The sequence below is a fragment of the Solanum verrucosum genome, unplaced genomic scaffold (assembly GCF_900185275.1).
Source record: "Solanum verrucosum unplaced genomic scaffold, falcon-dt-bn FXZP01000087.1, whole genome shotgun sequence".
Taxonomy (NCBI): domain Eukaryota; kingdom Viridiplantae; phylum Streptophyta; class Magnoliopsida; order Solanales; family Solanaceae; genus Solanum; species Solanum verrucosum.
In genome coordinates this window covers 581,713-597,968 of record NW_026020084.1, presented here as the reverse complement: position 1 = coordinate 597,968, position 16,256 = coordinate 581,713, and the positions used below count along the sequence as shown (strand labels likewise).

Sequence of the window (16,256 nt, the reverse complement as noted above, 5' to 3'; positions counted from 1 at the left end):
TCTAAAACTCTTATTTTCTCACAAAAACAATTGACAATAAAATATTTTAAGGTGTCCTCATTTAATAGGCTCCAGTTTCCAAGACTCATAAGCTCAATTTATCATAACGACCATGCAGAAAACAGAAACTAATTTGAACCCATGACTGCAATTGCACATGTATTCAGGCATGTCTGTTGTAATATCAACAACAACAACAACAACAACATGCCCAGTGAGATCCCACTAGGTGGGGTCTGGGGAGGGTAAATTGTACGCAGACCTTGCCACTACCTCGTGGAGGTAGAGAGGCTGTTTCCGAGAGACCCTCAACTCAAGAACAACAAATCTAAGTGACAGGAGAGATATATATAAAACATAACAGCCAATACAAACGATAGCGTATAATCAACAAATGAGACAGTAACAACAAGAAAGTAATGCGATGCGTGAAACGCAGTACACATCATAAGGCTAGGTCTACTCCAAACTCTAACAACCCATACCCTTGCAAGGGAAGACAACACGCTAGCCCTACTAACCTACAACCTTAATATGTGACCTCCACTCCTTCCTATCTAGAGTCATGTCCTCGGTAATGTGAAGCATAGCCAAGTCTTGTCTAATCACCTCCTCCCAATACTTCTTGGGCCTACCTCTACCCCTCTGCGTACCCTCTACCACCATTACCTCGCACCTCCTCACTGGGGCGTCTGCGCTCCGTCTCTTCACATGTCCAAACCATCTCAGTCTCGCTTCCCTCAACTTGTCCACCACAGAGGCCACTCCCACCTTTTCCCGGATAACCTCATTCCTAATCCTGTCGCTCCTAGTGTGCCCACACATCCATCTCTACATCCTCATCTCCGCAACCTGCATTTTATGAACGTGTGCGTTCCTGACTGGTCAACACTCCGCTCCATACAACAAGGCCGGTCTAACTACCACTCTGTAAAACTTACCTTTAAGTTTCGGTGGAATTTTCTTATCACACAATACTCCAGAGGCAAGCCTCCATTTCATCCAAGCAGCCCCAATGCGATGTGTGACATCATCGTCGATGTCACCACTCCCTTGGATTACAGCCCCAAGATACTTAAAACACTCCTTCTTAGGAATGATTTGTGCGGCAAGTCTCACTTCCACATCTGTCTCATCCACCACATCACTGAATTTGCACCCCAAATATTCTGTTTTGGTCCTACTCAACCTGAACCCTTTGGACTCCAGCGTTTGTCTCCAAACCTCCAACCGCGCATTAACTCTGTCCCGCGTCTCATCAATCAGTACTATGTCATCCGCAAATAACATACACCATGGGACCTTTTCCTGAATAGACCGCGTCAACTCGTCCATCACCAAAGCAAATAGGAAAGGGCTTAGGACTGATCCCTGATGCAGCCCCATCTCAACTGGGAAATGTTCTGAGTCTCCTCCAACTGTTCTAACCCGAGTCTTGGCTCCACCGTACATGTCCTTTATCACCCTAATATACATCATCGGGACTCCTTTAGACTCCAAGCACCTCCAGAGGACATTCCTCGGTACTTTGTCATAAGCCTTTTCAAGGTCAATGAACACCATATGTAGGTCTCTCTTCCTTTCTCTATATTTTTCTACCAGTCTACGCATAAGATGAATGGCTTCGGTAGTCGAACGTCCCGGCATGAATCCAAACTGATTCTCAGAGATGGACACCCCTCTTCTCACCCTCATCTCCACCACTCTCTCCCAAATCTTCATAGTATGGCTCAACAATTTGATACCCCTGTAGTTGTTACAGTTTTGGACATCACCCTTGTTTTTATACAACGGAACCATTGTACTCCACCTCCATTCTTCAGGCATTTTTGCTGTCTTAAAGATAACATTAAACAGCCCAGTTAACCACTCTATGCCCGCTTTGCCCATGCTCTTTCCAAAATTCTACCGGAATCTCATCGGGTCCGGTCGCTCTTCCCCTACTCATCCTACTAATAGCCCGTATAACCTCCTCGGACCTAACGCACCTACAGTATCCAAAATCCCGAAGTCTTTCAGAGTGTGCCAAATCACCCAACACAATGTCTGCTTCCCCTTTTTCATTTGTCTGTTGTAACCTCAAGAAAAGATATTATATAAAGATATGTTGGAGTTAACTCACAGGTGTAGATCCCTCTAATGAAACCCTTGCCCTGGCAAAGGACAAGTTTCCAGCTAAGAACGAACCCCCTCTTTCGAAAACTTTCTGGGGATTATGCACTTCTGCTGGCCACTTTATGTACAGAAGAATCAGTTGTGGCCACCCACATGCCATCACCATGTAATGCTAACTGCAAAATAGGGTGATCCTTTGTACAAAGCAAGACACTTTCCCTTGTTGCCAAATCTGTTAAATACAACTGCAAGTGCAAGCATTTTTTCGTCAAGAGGATGATTTAGTAAGCACAGAAGTCTAAGAAGTTGGGAAAAGAAATCAGCAAGAGAAAGCATGTTCGATAAGTTGTAAGAGTCCACTTACAGAGAGATCTCTTCCTCCACTATAAACATGACTAAATGTTGGAGTGCTAGCAAGTGCCCATACAGAATCAGTATGCACAGCATACGAATGCACACACCTCTGCTGACACAGATCCCATAATCTAATTAATCATTGGAGGCAAAGTAAAAGTTCAACTCTCATATAAAACAAAATGTGCAAATAACAATTGCAAGATTTGGACAGCAATGAGTGACTGACTACTCCTAATAAATATGATTGAATGTAGTGAAGCCAGGCATTGTTTATTGCATGCTCATCAACTTGGCAGTACTTATAGATTCAACTACCCTCCACCCACCCCTAGTATGATGCAAGCACTCCTTACCTAATCATGGAATCAGAGGACCCAGATAAGCAGAACCTACAAAAAATACAGGATAAGGACATCATTTAAAAGAACCCAAAAAATCACATTTACTAAATACAGCAAGCGTTAATGGTCAATCTTCATATGCAATAGTGAACTGTCAAAAGCCAACAAGTGTGGGAACTCAAAACCAAGAAGAAACAACTAATAACCCACATGAGACAAATAAAAATGTTACTTTCTGAGGGCTTAGGTGAAAACAAAAAACATTTGGTCTCTATCAAAAGACAATGATAAAAAAAATGAGAACTATGCTTCTACTTTTGTTGGACAAACAGAAAATAGAAAAACAATTTGGCACATGCATCAAAAAAAATCTTTCACTGGGCAACATAGTACATATACAAAGTTTTCCAACTAAAACACGAATAAAATACATCCAGAGCCAAAATGATTAATTGCTTGTCTAAATTTGAATATAAAAAGGGAAAAAGAAATATATATTCTCTCCGTTTTAATCTAAGTGTCTTAGTTTGACTAGGTATGGAGTTTAAGAAAAAAAAGGAAGGCTTTTAAGGGTGTGTTTGGTATGAAGGAAAATGTTTTCCTAGAAATATTTTCCTGGAAAACAAGGTGATTTTTGACTTATTTTCTCATGTTTTGTTGGTGAGTAGAAAATATTTTTCGAAAAAGATTTTTAGCATTTGATTTATGAATGAAAAATATTTTTTATTTTTACTAGAGTAGAAAATAATTTTTGAAATTGAAAATAGTTTTTAAAAACAAACTTAAATTTTTTTGGGGGGTGGGAGGGTGGGTGAAGGGGGGGCGGGGTCGAGGGTAGGGGTGAAAAATTGAAATTTTGAAGTTGAAATTATTTTTTAAAAACAAACTTAAATTTTTTTTTTGGGGGGTGGGGGCTGGTAGTGGGGTGGGTGGGGGGTCGAGGGTTGGGGTGAAAAAATAAAATTTTGAAGTTGAAAATATATTTTAAAAACATAATTAATTTTTTTTTTGGGCGTGGGGGGGGGGGAGGGGGGTGCTGGTAGGGGTGAAAAAAAATGAAATTTTGAAATTGAAAATATTTTTGAAAAACAAACTTAAAATTATTTTTTTTGGGGAGGGAGGGGCTGGTAGGGCGTGGGGTGGGTGGGGGTCGAGGGTAGGGGTGAAAAAATGAAATTTTGAAATTGAAAATATTTTTTAAAAACAAACTTAAATTTTTTGTGGGGGGGGGGGGGGGGGGGGGGGGCTGGTGGGGGGCTGGATAGGAGGTGGGTGGGGGGGGGGGGTCAAGGGTAGGATGAAAAAATGAAATTTTGAAGTTGAGAATATTTTTTAAAAACAAACTTAAATTATTTTTTTTTGGGGGGGGGGGGGGGGGGGGGGTAGGGGGTCGAGGGTAGGGTGAAAAAATGAAAATTTTAATTTGTAAATATATTTTAAAAACAAACGCAATTTTTTTTGGGGGGGGGTGTGACCGGAGAGGGGGTTGGGTGATCGAGGATCAGGATGAAAAAATAAAAATTTGAAGTTGAAAATATTTTTTAAAAACAAATTTAATTTTTTTTTTCTTTTTGAAGGGGGTTGGAGGCTGATAGGGGGGTTGATGGGGAGGGGGGGGGGCAGGGTAGTGGGTGAGGGGTAAAAAAATAAAAAATTGAAATTAGAAATATCTTTTGAAAATAATTTTTAATATTTTTTTGGGAGGGGGTGGGTAAAAAATTGAATTTAAAAACAAGCTTTAAAATTTTCTTTTTTTTTGGGGGGGGGGGGGGTGGTTTGAGGGTAGGGACAAAATAAATTGATTTTTTTAACAAAAAATTAATTGTAATTTGAAGTTGGAAGAGAGTTTTGGAAAATGTTTTCCTTAAGTTTAGAAGGGAAGTCATTTTCCTTACATTTGAGGAAAATGAGTTGATTTGGAAAACATTTTCCAAAACATTTAGTCCAACCAAACATGAGAAAATTGGAAAATGTTTTCCTTCATACCAAACACACCCTAAATCTTGTTGTTTTAAATTAAAAATAAGTGTGATGTACCTAGTGCCTTTGAATCTTGTGGTCTTAACAAAACATGTAGAATGTTGGAATTAGGGTCATAAAATATAGAAAGAGACGATATTTTTAAAGAGATTAAAAAGAAAAGTAAGATACTTAAATTGAAACACATGTGGTAGTAGTTACATAAATGTGGACTACAAGTGTAACGTCAAATTTTCTTTTTTCTCCACAACATCAAATTTCTTTCTCATATAAAATGACCGAAATGGTCCTTAATATATGGATAATGCTTTATTTTGGTGCTTAATGTATTTCACTTGATTGAAATGGTCCACAATGTATAGGTGTTCATTTTAGTCCTTAATGTAATTCACTTGATTGAAATGGTCCTTAATGTAACAAAAAATGATCATTTTGGTCCTCTACTCTAAATCTAACAAATTTAGTTTTTAAAAAAGTATTAAATTTAACTATGCACCCTACGTGGCTAACAAAAATCAACATTGTCGCCTTCTTTGTTATTTCTAAAGAAAAAAACTCCAAAAAATCTAACATCATTTTCTCTCTTTCTCCCACAAAATTTACTATTCTCTATTTTCTAAAATATTATTTCACTGAGCTAACACTTATTTTATTTTCAGCAAGAGAAAATATTAAATTTTTGTTAGAGAAATTAGAGACAATAGTGTTAGATTTCACAAAATTCTCTTTGGAGCTAACAAAGAAGACAACAATGATGGATTTTAGTAGCCATGTAGGGTCCATACTAAAATTTAATTTTATTATTTTTTGATAAATATGTTAGATTTATAGGGTAAAAGACCAAAATGAACACATTTTGTTATACATTAAGGATCATTTCAATTAAGTGAAATACATTAAGGACTAAAATGAACACCTTTCTTATACATTAAGGACCATATCAATCAAGTGACACACATTGAGGACCAAAATAAAGCATTACCCAAACATTAAGGACCATTTTGGTCATTTTCTCCCCATGCATTTCCTAATGTCAGCACCGAGACATACTTCATCCATCCCCACCATAAACATCTAGCAATAACATTTGTCAATGTTTCTGTTTCGGTCTCTTGGAGACGCAAAAGATCCGGCCCCCATCCCTATATGTGTGTGTGTGTGTTGCATCCTTAAAGACAAAAGCTATGGGTGAAGGTGCACATGCCTTAGCACCTTGACACCTACACTAAAGAGCTAATTGAGCATGGTGACACACACTATCTGAGCTTCAGCGACCTTCAAGGCTTAAGTGTGCTTTAAGCAACCCCTTAAAAATACTATCTGCCACCCTCGTAAGCTAGAAGAAATGAACAAACATTTGTTCCTCTTTATATTGCTGGAGTGTAAAGTAACATGCATCAATGATACTTGGCTAAACCTAAGAATCCAAATCCGTCTTCCACCATGCTTATCGGAGTATATATCAACTATGTATAATAGTTGGAAGCCAAATGTTTCTAGCTGAATAACAACTGGCAATGCGAGCCTAAAATATCTTTAAGGCATCATTTTTTCCAGCATACCTGCCAGTAGAATCAAGAAGTAGCGCCCTAATATTATCTGTATGACCTTTTAGCTTCATGGTCTTCGAACCAGTTCTTGGATCCCAGACACGCACAACCTTAAAGAAACTCAGAAAGTAGTTATTGCTACAGCTGCTTTGGTAATATAAGAACTGTACATTTTGAAAGATAAAAAACTAACCTAACTACCAGAATATACCTTCTCAGTTTCACCAGAAACAAGAAGGGATCCACTGTCATTCATTGCCAATGCATATACTGACTCCTTATGGCCTTTTGCAGACACAGGAATATATCCTTGGGACTGGGTGTGCAAGGAAATGGTGTTGCTCGAACTATTAGGGTGGATGCTTGTAATGGACAGTGAACTTCCTACACCACTGACACCATTTGAACAGTTTTCCTCAGTTGCATCACTTGACTTAGATGTTGGGGAAAGTGCACCTTCAAGGTCCCATATGTAAACCTCACCACCAAGGCCAGAAGATGCAACAACATTGCTCTATCATTAATGATAATGAAATGGAATCAGAAAGTAGAGTTAATTAAATCCACATTCAGCCTGAATATTCAAGTCCCAGCTTCAATTGAAGTTAATGATTCACTGCAATTTTTTTTATGATGCCAACAAAGTCTTGCAGAAGAATTTACATTTTTTTCTACTGAAGCAAGGCAAGTGACATAATCAGAGTGCTGACAAAGCGTCCTGGTACAAGATCCCTCAGATAAGCCATTCCATACCTGATAATCCAACAGAAATTTCCCAAAAACAAAGAAAAAAAATTCAGAAAACAAGTTGCGTAGTGAGAAGTAATAGAAATGTGTGTAAGAATTTGTGAGCAAATAGGAATACCAAATTTAGAGGCGAACATAAATACCTTGACAGTGGTGTCTGAGGAGCATGAAACCAATGTGTTATTGCCTGTAAGAACAGCGTCATTTACCTGCACAATTTACGAATCACAAGACAACTGCTAAGTTATGCATAAGAAACATAACAAACAGATGATATATGTGCAAAAAAGAGGCTGAAACCCCCAGACACCTTCTTCTTCATTGTGAGGTGGCCTCAGAATTATGGAGCATGTTTTTTTTGTCTCTCTGGCATCAATTGGACCACACCCCTCACTGTTAAGGATGCATATGAGAGTTGGAGTCTATGGAAAGTTGACAAAGCCATCAAGAAGATTTGGATTATGATACCTGCTTGTATTTTTTGGTGTATTTGGTTAGAGAGGAACAAGAGATGTTTTGATGGAGAGTCAACTGCTTTAGGTATTTTGAAGACTAGGTGTTTAGTTGGACCAACTTGTATCCTGCTATTAATGCAGAACAACTTCAGGATTTTACTAACTCATTAGTTCTGGCTTTGATAGTTTGTATAGTTAGCCAGAGATTTTTTTGTAAGCTCAAATGCCATATCTTGTAAACTTTGCATCTTCCTGATGCTGTTATTAATACCACTTATCTTATCAAAAAAAAAAAAAAAACAAACAAAATATGAAAACAGCCAGTTACACAAAAAAAGATTTAGCATATGGAGGACAGGTCAATAGCACATCCAGGCATATCCTAGGGAACGAGAAGTTTTCATCGAACAGACTAAATTTCATTCTAAGATGGGCCACTGCATAAAGTACTTGAAAATAGAGTTTGGTGACCTTTATTTGAGACATAGGAAAAACAAAAAGAAAAAAAGAAACTATTTGGTGCAGCCTGGTCAAAGTCAACTGATTCTTATATACCATATGGTGGATATGACTTTATCTAGTAGATGCCCTTAAACTGATGCTAGTGCTGTGGGATTCAAAAAGCTAGTACAATACAAGACCTAGCGAGGAAAGAGAATTTGAACAGTACCCAATCAACATGGGATTCAAATGTAGCACAGCAGGTGGCACCATCTTCAGCCAATGCCCATCTCTTTAAAGTGCCATCTCTGCTCCCGGTAAATAGGTACTCAGACCCACCGGGTGAGGACGACTTCAACAAAGCCAAGCAATTTACACCAGCACAATGCTGAGACAGAAACGAAAAGAAAGAACAGTAAGCAATCACTGAACAGAGTATTAAAAATGAACGACCTAAAAAGAACTTGTTCATGATTCACAATTACCACAAGGTAGAAAGAATAGTAGGAGGCTTGCAGAGATAACAGCTAGTAAGACGCAAAATTCATGTAGTTTGCCAGATATTACCATGAATGATGAACTAGCCAGAAATTCTCAAGGAAAGGTGAACAATCTTCAAGAAAACAGGTTGACAATATATTTCAGAGACACTACATCTTTGGTAAAGTTTAAAGTACCTCTTCATCAACTGTGAAATATCATTAAATAATATTTGGTTCATTTTGTTCAAGAACCTTCACCCCCTCACCCAATGATATTTTACTACAAACAAAGACGAGATAGACGGAAGAGACAAGGGAGATAAAACAAATGACAACAGAAATTTTCAAGTAGATGCAAGAATAAAAAGGGAAAAGTAAGTCTTTATCTAAGCCACCATAATGATACAAGTTCTATGGAAAAGCTAAAACTTCACAATTTTGAAAAAAGAAAAGAGTATTTCTAAGGAGTCCACTCCTTGCATTGTTTCAAGTTTCAACAAGGGCTACCATTACTCTACCAATATGACTCCTTATCAGGTTGTGCATGGAAGGGAACCGCCACCATTGCATCCATTTATAACTTGCTGATCTTGAAAACAACTCTTGGCCAGTGACCAGATGTTAAAGTTTTTGCATTCCAACCTTCTGAAGGCTCAATCCTGCATAAAATCCCCAGCTGATTCCAAGTGCTGTGACTTGCCTTTTAGTGTGAGTGATGTTGTTCTACTTTGTCTACAGCCTGAACATCAGAAGAATCTAGCCTAACGGCCTAATGAGAAGCTTTCTCCTTGATATATTGGTCCGTATAAAATTGTTTGCAAAGTAGGTCATCCAGCCTATGGACTGCAGCTACCTCCATCAGCAAAGTACATCCAATTTTCCGTGTCTCATTGCTTCGCCCCGCTCATGGCCATTCGACATTCCATCCCTCCACCTTTACTGCTTTCTGCTGGTTTCAAATTTACGGTGGAGACTAAAAAATTTGTTGCACCTTTGGATGAAAGAATCCGGGATTCCAACTCAAGAATTACTCTTTCAATGGCATCATCATACTGCTGAAGAAGCTAGAGGGGAAGACTGTGACATACTTGCTGGACAGTTTCCTTTCCTTCCACCTTGAGGACAAGGCATCTTTTTAGGAGGAGTGCACAAATACAACCCCACTTTTGAAGACATACTTTAGAAGGAAGCATGAGAGGGGAGATAAAAAATTGGGCAGCTTGACTAAGTCCACTTCTTCATGTGAGATGGAACCAAGCAGCCAAATCAAGAAGGATCACTCAGTCACATAAAGACACTGAGTGCCGATCACAACTCTATCAGAAAACTGGTCATGAGACGTGTCCTCTAATGACAGACTAACGCTCAACTTGTTAATATCATCTAACTCTACCACAATGCCAAATACGTATCAACTAAAGATTCATCCTAATACCTTCTACAATAAGCCATATATAAAGTTGAGGGGGGAAAACCTCTTTAGAAGACCTAAATAGCAGACCAGTAACTAAGACATAAAGACTTGAACCCAAAGGATGCATATAACCTAAGGCAAACTTGAACATGTTTCAAAAAGTTAAGCCATTATTTTACATTGATTCTACTGTGCAGCTTCATTTGCTCTTCTTTTTCTTCCTCAAGAGATTGTCCGTCAGTCCAACTGAACATAGATAAAACACACAAAAAGATAGAGAGAGAAAGAAACAATGTGTGTATGTTGTTTTGTGTTTGGCAATGAAATTCCAGACCTATAGGTTCCTAGAGGCATGATGCCCATTTGATTTTTATCACGTGAACGATGTTAGATGCTATAAGTAGCACAAGAAAGTTTCTCCAAAGGCATTGATTCAACGACAAAGGTAGCACAACGCAGATGTGTGGTAGCTGGTAGGCGCATGTTATGAGTTCAAATCCTAGATAGTGCACCAAGTCTAGTATTTAAATAGAAGAGTAGAGGAGCAACCCCAAACCCAAGTTCAATAAGGAGAAAACAATGAAGAGAGCATAGTAGTTAATAAGAAAGCAGTGTAAAGTCTACAAGAAAGAAGCAGTAACCGCAACAAAACAATGTGATAATTGAAACACAACAAGCAACATATGGCTAGAACTACAAGGATATGACTAGTGAGATTTCACTGGGTATGTTGTTGTTGTTATTGTTGTAGAGGAGCAACCCACACCACTATTCCACACTAAGCGCAGTCATGTATATATGACAGTTGTTAAGAATGTAAAACCTCAAATAAGATACTTCGCCTTGTAGTATCACAACTCATTTAGTGTTTTCAAATGCGTGCTTTAAGCACACTTAAGCCCTGAAGCGAGGCTCAAAATGTGTTGAGCGCTTCACCTCACTTTATGTGCGTTTTAGTGTCGTCATTAAGGTTTTAAAGCAAACTTTTCCTTGCCAATGAGTCTCTTCTGAAGAAATGACACTAAAATTGTTATTTCACTTCATTTTTTATCTCTTTTGATAACCGAGAAATTTGTCCAATCACAGCTTTTTAAACTCGATGGATAATGGGCCCGCCCCTCTACCCTTCTCCTCTTAAATATCGGGTTTCGCTTTGCATAGTGTGGGGCTTGAACCTACGACCTAAACCACAAATCCTCCACTTCTCGCCACTCGAGCTAGGCTTTGGGGCAATTGATATTACACTTTATCCTAATGTTTTTTCAACTTTTTTGGTCATGTATTTGTCATACAATGTTTATAGGCGAAATGATCTTATGGACCCTTATACTTGTATGAGTTTGTATTCTAGACCCTTCTACTTGACCTATTGTCAGCTGAACCCCTAAACTCAATTAAAATGAGACTTTTAAATCCCTCCAACCATGTGTGTAGCTCACTCTCTTACATAAATGACATGTCATATCCACGTCACATATATTAATGCCATGTCATAATTATTTCATAACTATTTTTAAATTATTAACAAAAAATGTTACTCCACAAAAGACAAAATAATAAGCTTTCTATTTTAAAAAATAAAATAAAATAGTTAATTTTCTCACTCTGCCTTCTCCTTCCTCAACCCACAATCACCATTAACACCATCTCTGTTCTCCTTAAATATTTTTTCTTCTTCAGGCAGTCATTGTCTATTGTTGTGACAAGGCCCTTCAAGTTTTTATAAATCATAGTTCAATTTTTCTCAAAATTATCATTCGCAGATCTTAATCGTAACCATCTACCATCATTTGAACCACCATAAATCCTTTTTCACCATTGATGCCAATAAATCACCATTAAAGTACTTCAATATATCATAATATTTGTACACAATTATACATCACATTTTACCTAATTCCACAAAGATATCCAACAATCACATTCATCCTTCAAAACTATTGAATCTTCGTCACCTCATGGGTTGTAAATTACCAAAAAAATGGAAAGAAAACATAGATCTACATCAATAATACATTATCGTTTCCCAGAAAGAAAGAAATTATGAAAAGAAAAAAAAAGAAAAAAGAAAAAAGAGAGAACAAAGAAACTGGAGAGGGCTGGGAAGGGGGAAAAGAGAGAGAAATAAGGGTTGGTGGGGAAGGAAAAGAAGAAAGAAGTAAAAAAAATCATTTTTTATTTTCTTATTTTTTTTATTTTTTATTTTAAATATTTTTAGTCTAAATTTTGATGTTCACGCTCCTTTAAACGCGTGATATCACGTATTTATGCCAACTCAATAATTAAGTTGCCACATAAGTTTGGTCAATAGTCAGAAGGGCTTAAAATATTGAGTTTCATTGAGTTTAAGGGTTCAGTTGACAAATAGTCAAGTAGAAGGGTTTAGAATACAAACTCGTACAAATATAAGAGTCCATCAGACTATTCTGCCATGTTTATAATTGTCTTGGACTAAACGTATATATTTGTACTTTTTGTCCCTTTGCACTTTTTTCAATTAAAGTCTCTACTTTATTTGCGCTTAAAGCCCCAACAGACCTTAGAGCGTTTTTGCACTTTTTGCCTTTGATAATACTGGGTTCATCACATCGAAACAATAAATATCCACAAATTCCAAAAAGAGACTTAAAAGATATCATCTAGATAACTTAAATGAGAAAGACAATTGATGATCACATGGGTGATGCTCCAGAAAGAAAAACAAAAGGCAAGCAAATTAAGGGAAACCTAAAAGGCCCCATTTAGCTGTTTATGGATTATTCTACTAACTTCCACCATGGTGAGTTCAGCTACTACTGCAGAGGCATGCTGCTTGAACCTCCAAGAAATGTTGTGATGACAGTATTTTTGAAGAGTAAGAGCATCCAGCAACCAAGAAGGGGAAAATAGATAATTACACAAGAGAAGGTGATATAGTAAGACAAGAGTGACCTATGGGCGTCATTTAAGACATAAGTCAACCTCTTCTCCTTGCGAGCCCGCACAAAAGTGGACGTGTTGCCTGCACTAGCTACACGGTGCATTGCAGATATCCCTAAAGAAAAAAGAAGAGAAAAATTGGACAAGTGTCAATTACACACATAATGTTTAATTCAGTTTGTAGCTGAATCTATTTCTTAATCAATAAACGCCATAGGATCATCTCAAAGAAATGAGTTCATAATTTGGCGAACATCAATAGATAATAGGATCAAATAAGGAGAACGTTTCTATTTAGGTACAAAAAATTGGATTGTTGATAGAAGAAGAAGTGAATTGAAGAGCCGGAGATCAACCTACGTCATCAAAAGTGCACAAAGCAGCGGATTTCAGTCAGCACAAACCCTTCACTTGCTAAAATTCTATTTATCTTCACGGTTGAGACAGTTGGGAAATAAAGGCAGATTAAAGTATTTTGTGTGAGAGAGAGAGAGAGGGGAGGGGGTGGTCTTCTTCTTTAGGGCTTTGATAGTTTTGGGATGGGAATGATCTTTTGGATATTTTTTATAAACCATATTTTCTATTATTTTTTATGATTTCAAAAAATAACAAAAATCCCTCTTTTTACTCACATTATCTCCTTTCCGGATACATTACTTAGAACAGCCCCAAATACACGATCTTTCATCCTTTTTTTTCACTCCTAAAATTTCTCCATTGTATTATCAGTTACCTCTGCCAATCAACTTTTTAATTTCAAATATTTTCTCTTTCCAATTCATCAATTGCAGGTTATTGAAGAAGTAGTTCTTAATTAATCATCTTCTTCTTCATCCGTTTTTTTCTTTCAAGTTTATCGGTATCGATGTTTTAAAGAAATATGTAACGACCCGTAAAATGAATAAGTGAAACTAGAGCCTAACTAGTGAGTGTGTGAGTTTGTCATGAGGTTTGAGGTGGTTTGATGTTGTCCCGAGCTTTGGTTGAGGGGTTTAGGGGTTAAACGTCAAGGTACGACTCCCCAAGGACCACCCTAGGGGTCCTTGAGGAGGATCCTTAGCCTAACCCCAAGGCTAACCCAAAATGAGTTTTGTTGCCAAAATGTGGTGACCTACGGAAGGGGTCCACGCCCCGTGGATGGCCTCCGTAGGTCAAGGGCCCATGAACCAAGCTACATCCCCAGACCACGGACCAACAACACGGTCCATTAGTGGACTCACGGTCCGTAGGTCTAGGGCATGAGTCACCAATTGTTTTGCTGTCAAGTTGCGGCCAAGTGTGGGGGTCATTTGGTAAATTCATGTTAAGTCTTGTTTGGTTGGGGGACGGTTTTAATTAGTTATTTATGGTATTTTAAGGGTTTTTAAAGTATTAAAACATATTTTAGACTTCATTACTTCAAAACCCACCTCTCTTCTCAAAAGCTCTCTCTCTAGAAACCTCCATTGGAGGTGAAGATTTAATCTTTCAAGGTCAAATCTTCAAGGTTTTCAAAGGATTTTCGTGGGGAATCAATAGCAAGGTATGATAGTCTTGATCTTTGTCTAACTTTTCATTCAAGGAGCCAATTCCAAAGTGATTTCAAAGTATGAAAAATCTAGGGTTTCACTCAATCTCATGGGTTCTTTCATCAAATGGCTTCTAATGACAAATTATGATTGTATTAGTGTTTACTTGATGATTTATGATGAAAATACTCTATGAACCCATGAATTCTCTCAATTCCTAAATTATGCCTTTATGAAGTGGGTTTGATGATTATGAAAGCTTATGAATGGAGTAAGTCTAAATTGCTTTGGATTATTGAATTGTATCATTATCTATGCCTTAATTATGGTAAATTGTTGGTGAGTTGATGATTTGTGATCATGGCCTTGAAAGGGCAAGTTATGACCCAATTATTTGTTGTAATAGAATTGTTCTTGTGCTATTAATCCCCTTGAAAGGTGGAGGTGTTTAATTACTATGTATGCTTATGAAGTGAAATATATGTGTGTGATTACTATAGATGTATTATGATCATGTTTAAAAGGCAATTGTATGAATGATGATTATTATGTGAAAGGTTATTCTCACATGCTCACACACACTCATGAATGAAGTTCTATGATAATGTTAATGATGATGAGTCTATTGAAAGGCTATTCTCAATTGTACTCTAATGAATGATAATGACTTGTTGTGGAAGGACTTTTTGTCACAATAAGGAAAGGCTATTCTCATCTTTGAATCTATGAGCATTCCAATGAATGAATGAATGAATGTTGGAATGGGATGGATTCTTATCTGGGAGTTGAGGCGGAGTATCTAGTAACAATCCCTATATCCCATTTTAACGAATGTTGGGTTTGAGATGGATACTCATCCATGAGTTGAGGCGGACTGTCTAGTAATAATCTCTTATCCCATAATGAACTAATGTAATAAATGTAATGTACTCTGTAGGGAATAATGCTAAGCACCGAGTGGATATGAATTGAGATGGATGCTCATCCGGGAGTTGAGGTGGGGTATCTAGTAACAATCTCTTGAGATGGATGCTCATCCGTGAGTTGAGGCGAGGTATCTAGTAGTAATGTCCCTATCCCATAACTATGTGCCCACATAGGTCTAGCTAGTGGATCCACTTTAGCTAAAGAGCAATGGTCCTACCTTAGGCAAATAGGAATCCCTTATCCGGTGAGGGTGACACCGGGATTCCATGAGTTGCTCACATGGTCTATGTCGATTTAGGCTTACCCCCACAAAGAATGTTAATGAACTATGGCTTCTTAAGAATGTATTACTTAGTGTGGGTGGTTGTATGGGACACCATCTATGCATTGCACAAGTAGGCTTTGAGAGAGGTTGTGATGTGCTCCTTTATAATGTTAAGTGTAATGAATGTGCTCTTATGATGATGTTAATGAAGAATGTTAATCTAATGTCTAAATGACGCCATCTATGCATTACACAAGTAGGCTTTGAGAGAGGTTATGGTGTGTTCCTTTATAATGTTAAGTTTAATGAATGTGCTCTTATGATGATGTTAATGATGAATGTTGATCTAATGTCTAAATGAATGAAGGTGCTCTTAATGAAATGAAGTTAATGAAGAATGTTGACTTATATGCTTGAATGAGATGATTCATGTTATACTTGGATTGTATTATGAGTTACGTCCTTGTCATGACTTAATGAATATGAATGTGTCTTACCTATGGTGACTTCAAATGAGTACTTAGTGTGAGTAGTAGTATGGGATGCTACTTGTACAATGTTGTAAGTTACCCTTAAATAAATAGTTCTGGCCCATGGGCCGACCCCGTCCCTAATCAAGCCTCTAGGGCCAAGGGCTTATAACGGTCGGGCTCATAAGCCCTAGTTTTGAATGGACTTGAAAAATACTATCCCAAACTACCCCAATAATAGGTTGGGTTGGGCCGACCCTATAGACTAAGCCCATTTTGACGTCT

At 37.7% G+C, this 16,256-nt stretch overlaps 1 pseudogene; it reads right to left on the bottom strand.

Annotated features, from left to right (window-relative positions):
- LOC125824268 (uncharacterized) overlaps nt 1–13,172 on the bottom strand; it is a 39,561-nt pseudogene extending 26,389 nt beyond the window's left edge.
- Nucleotides 13,173–16,256: the final 3,084 nt, after the last annotated feature.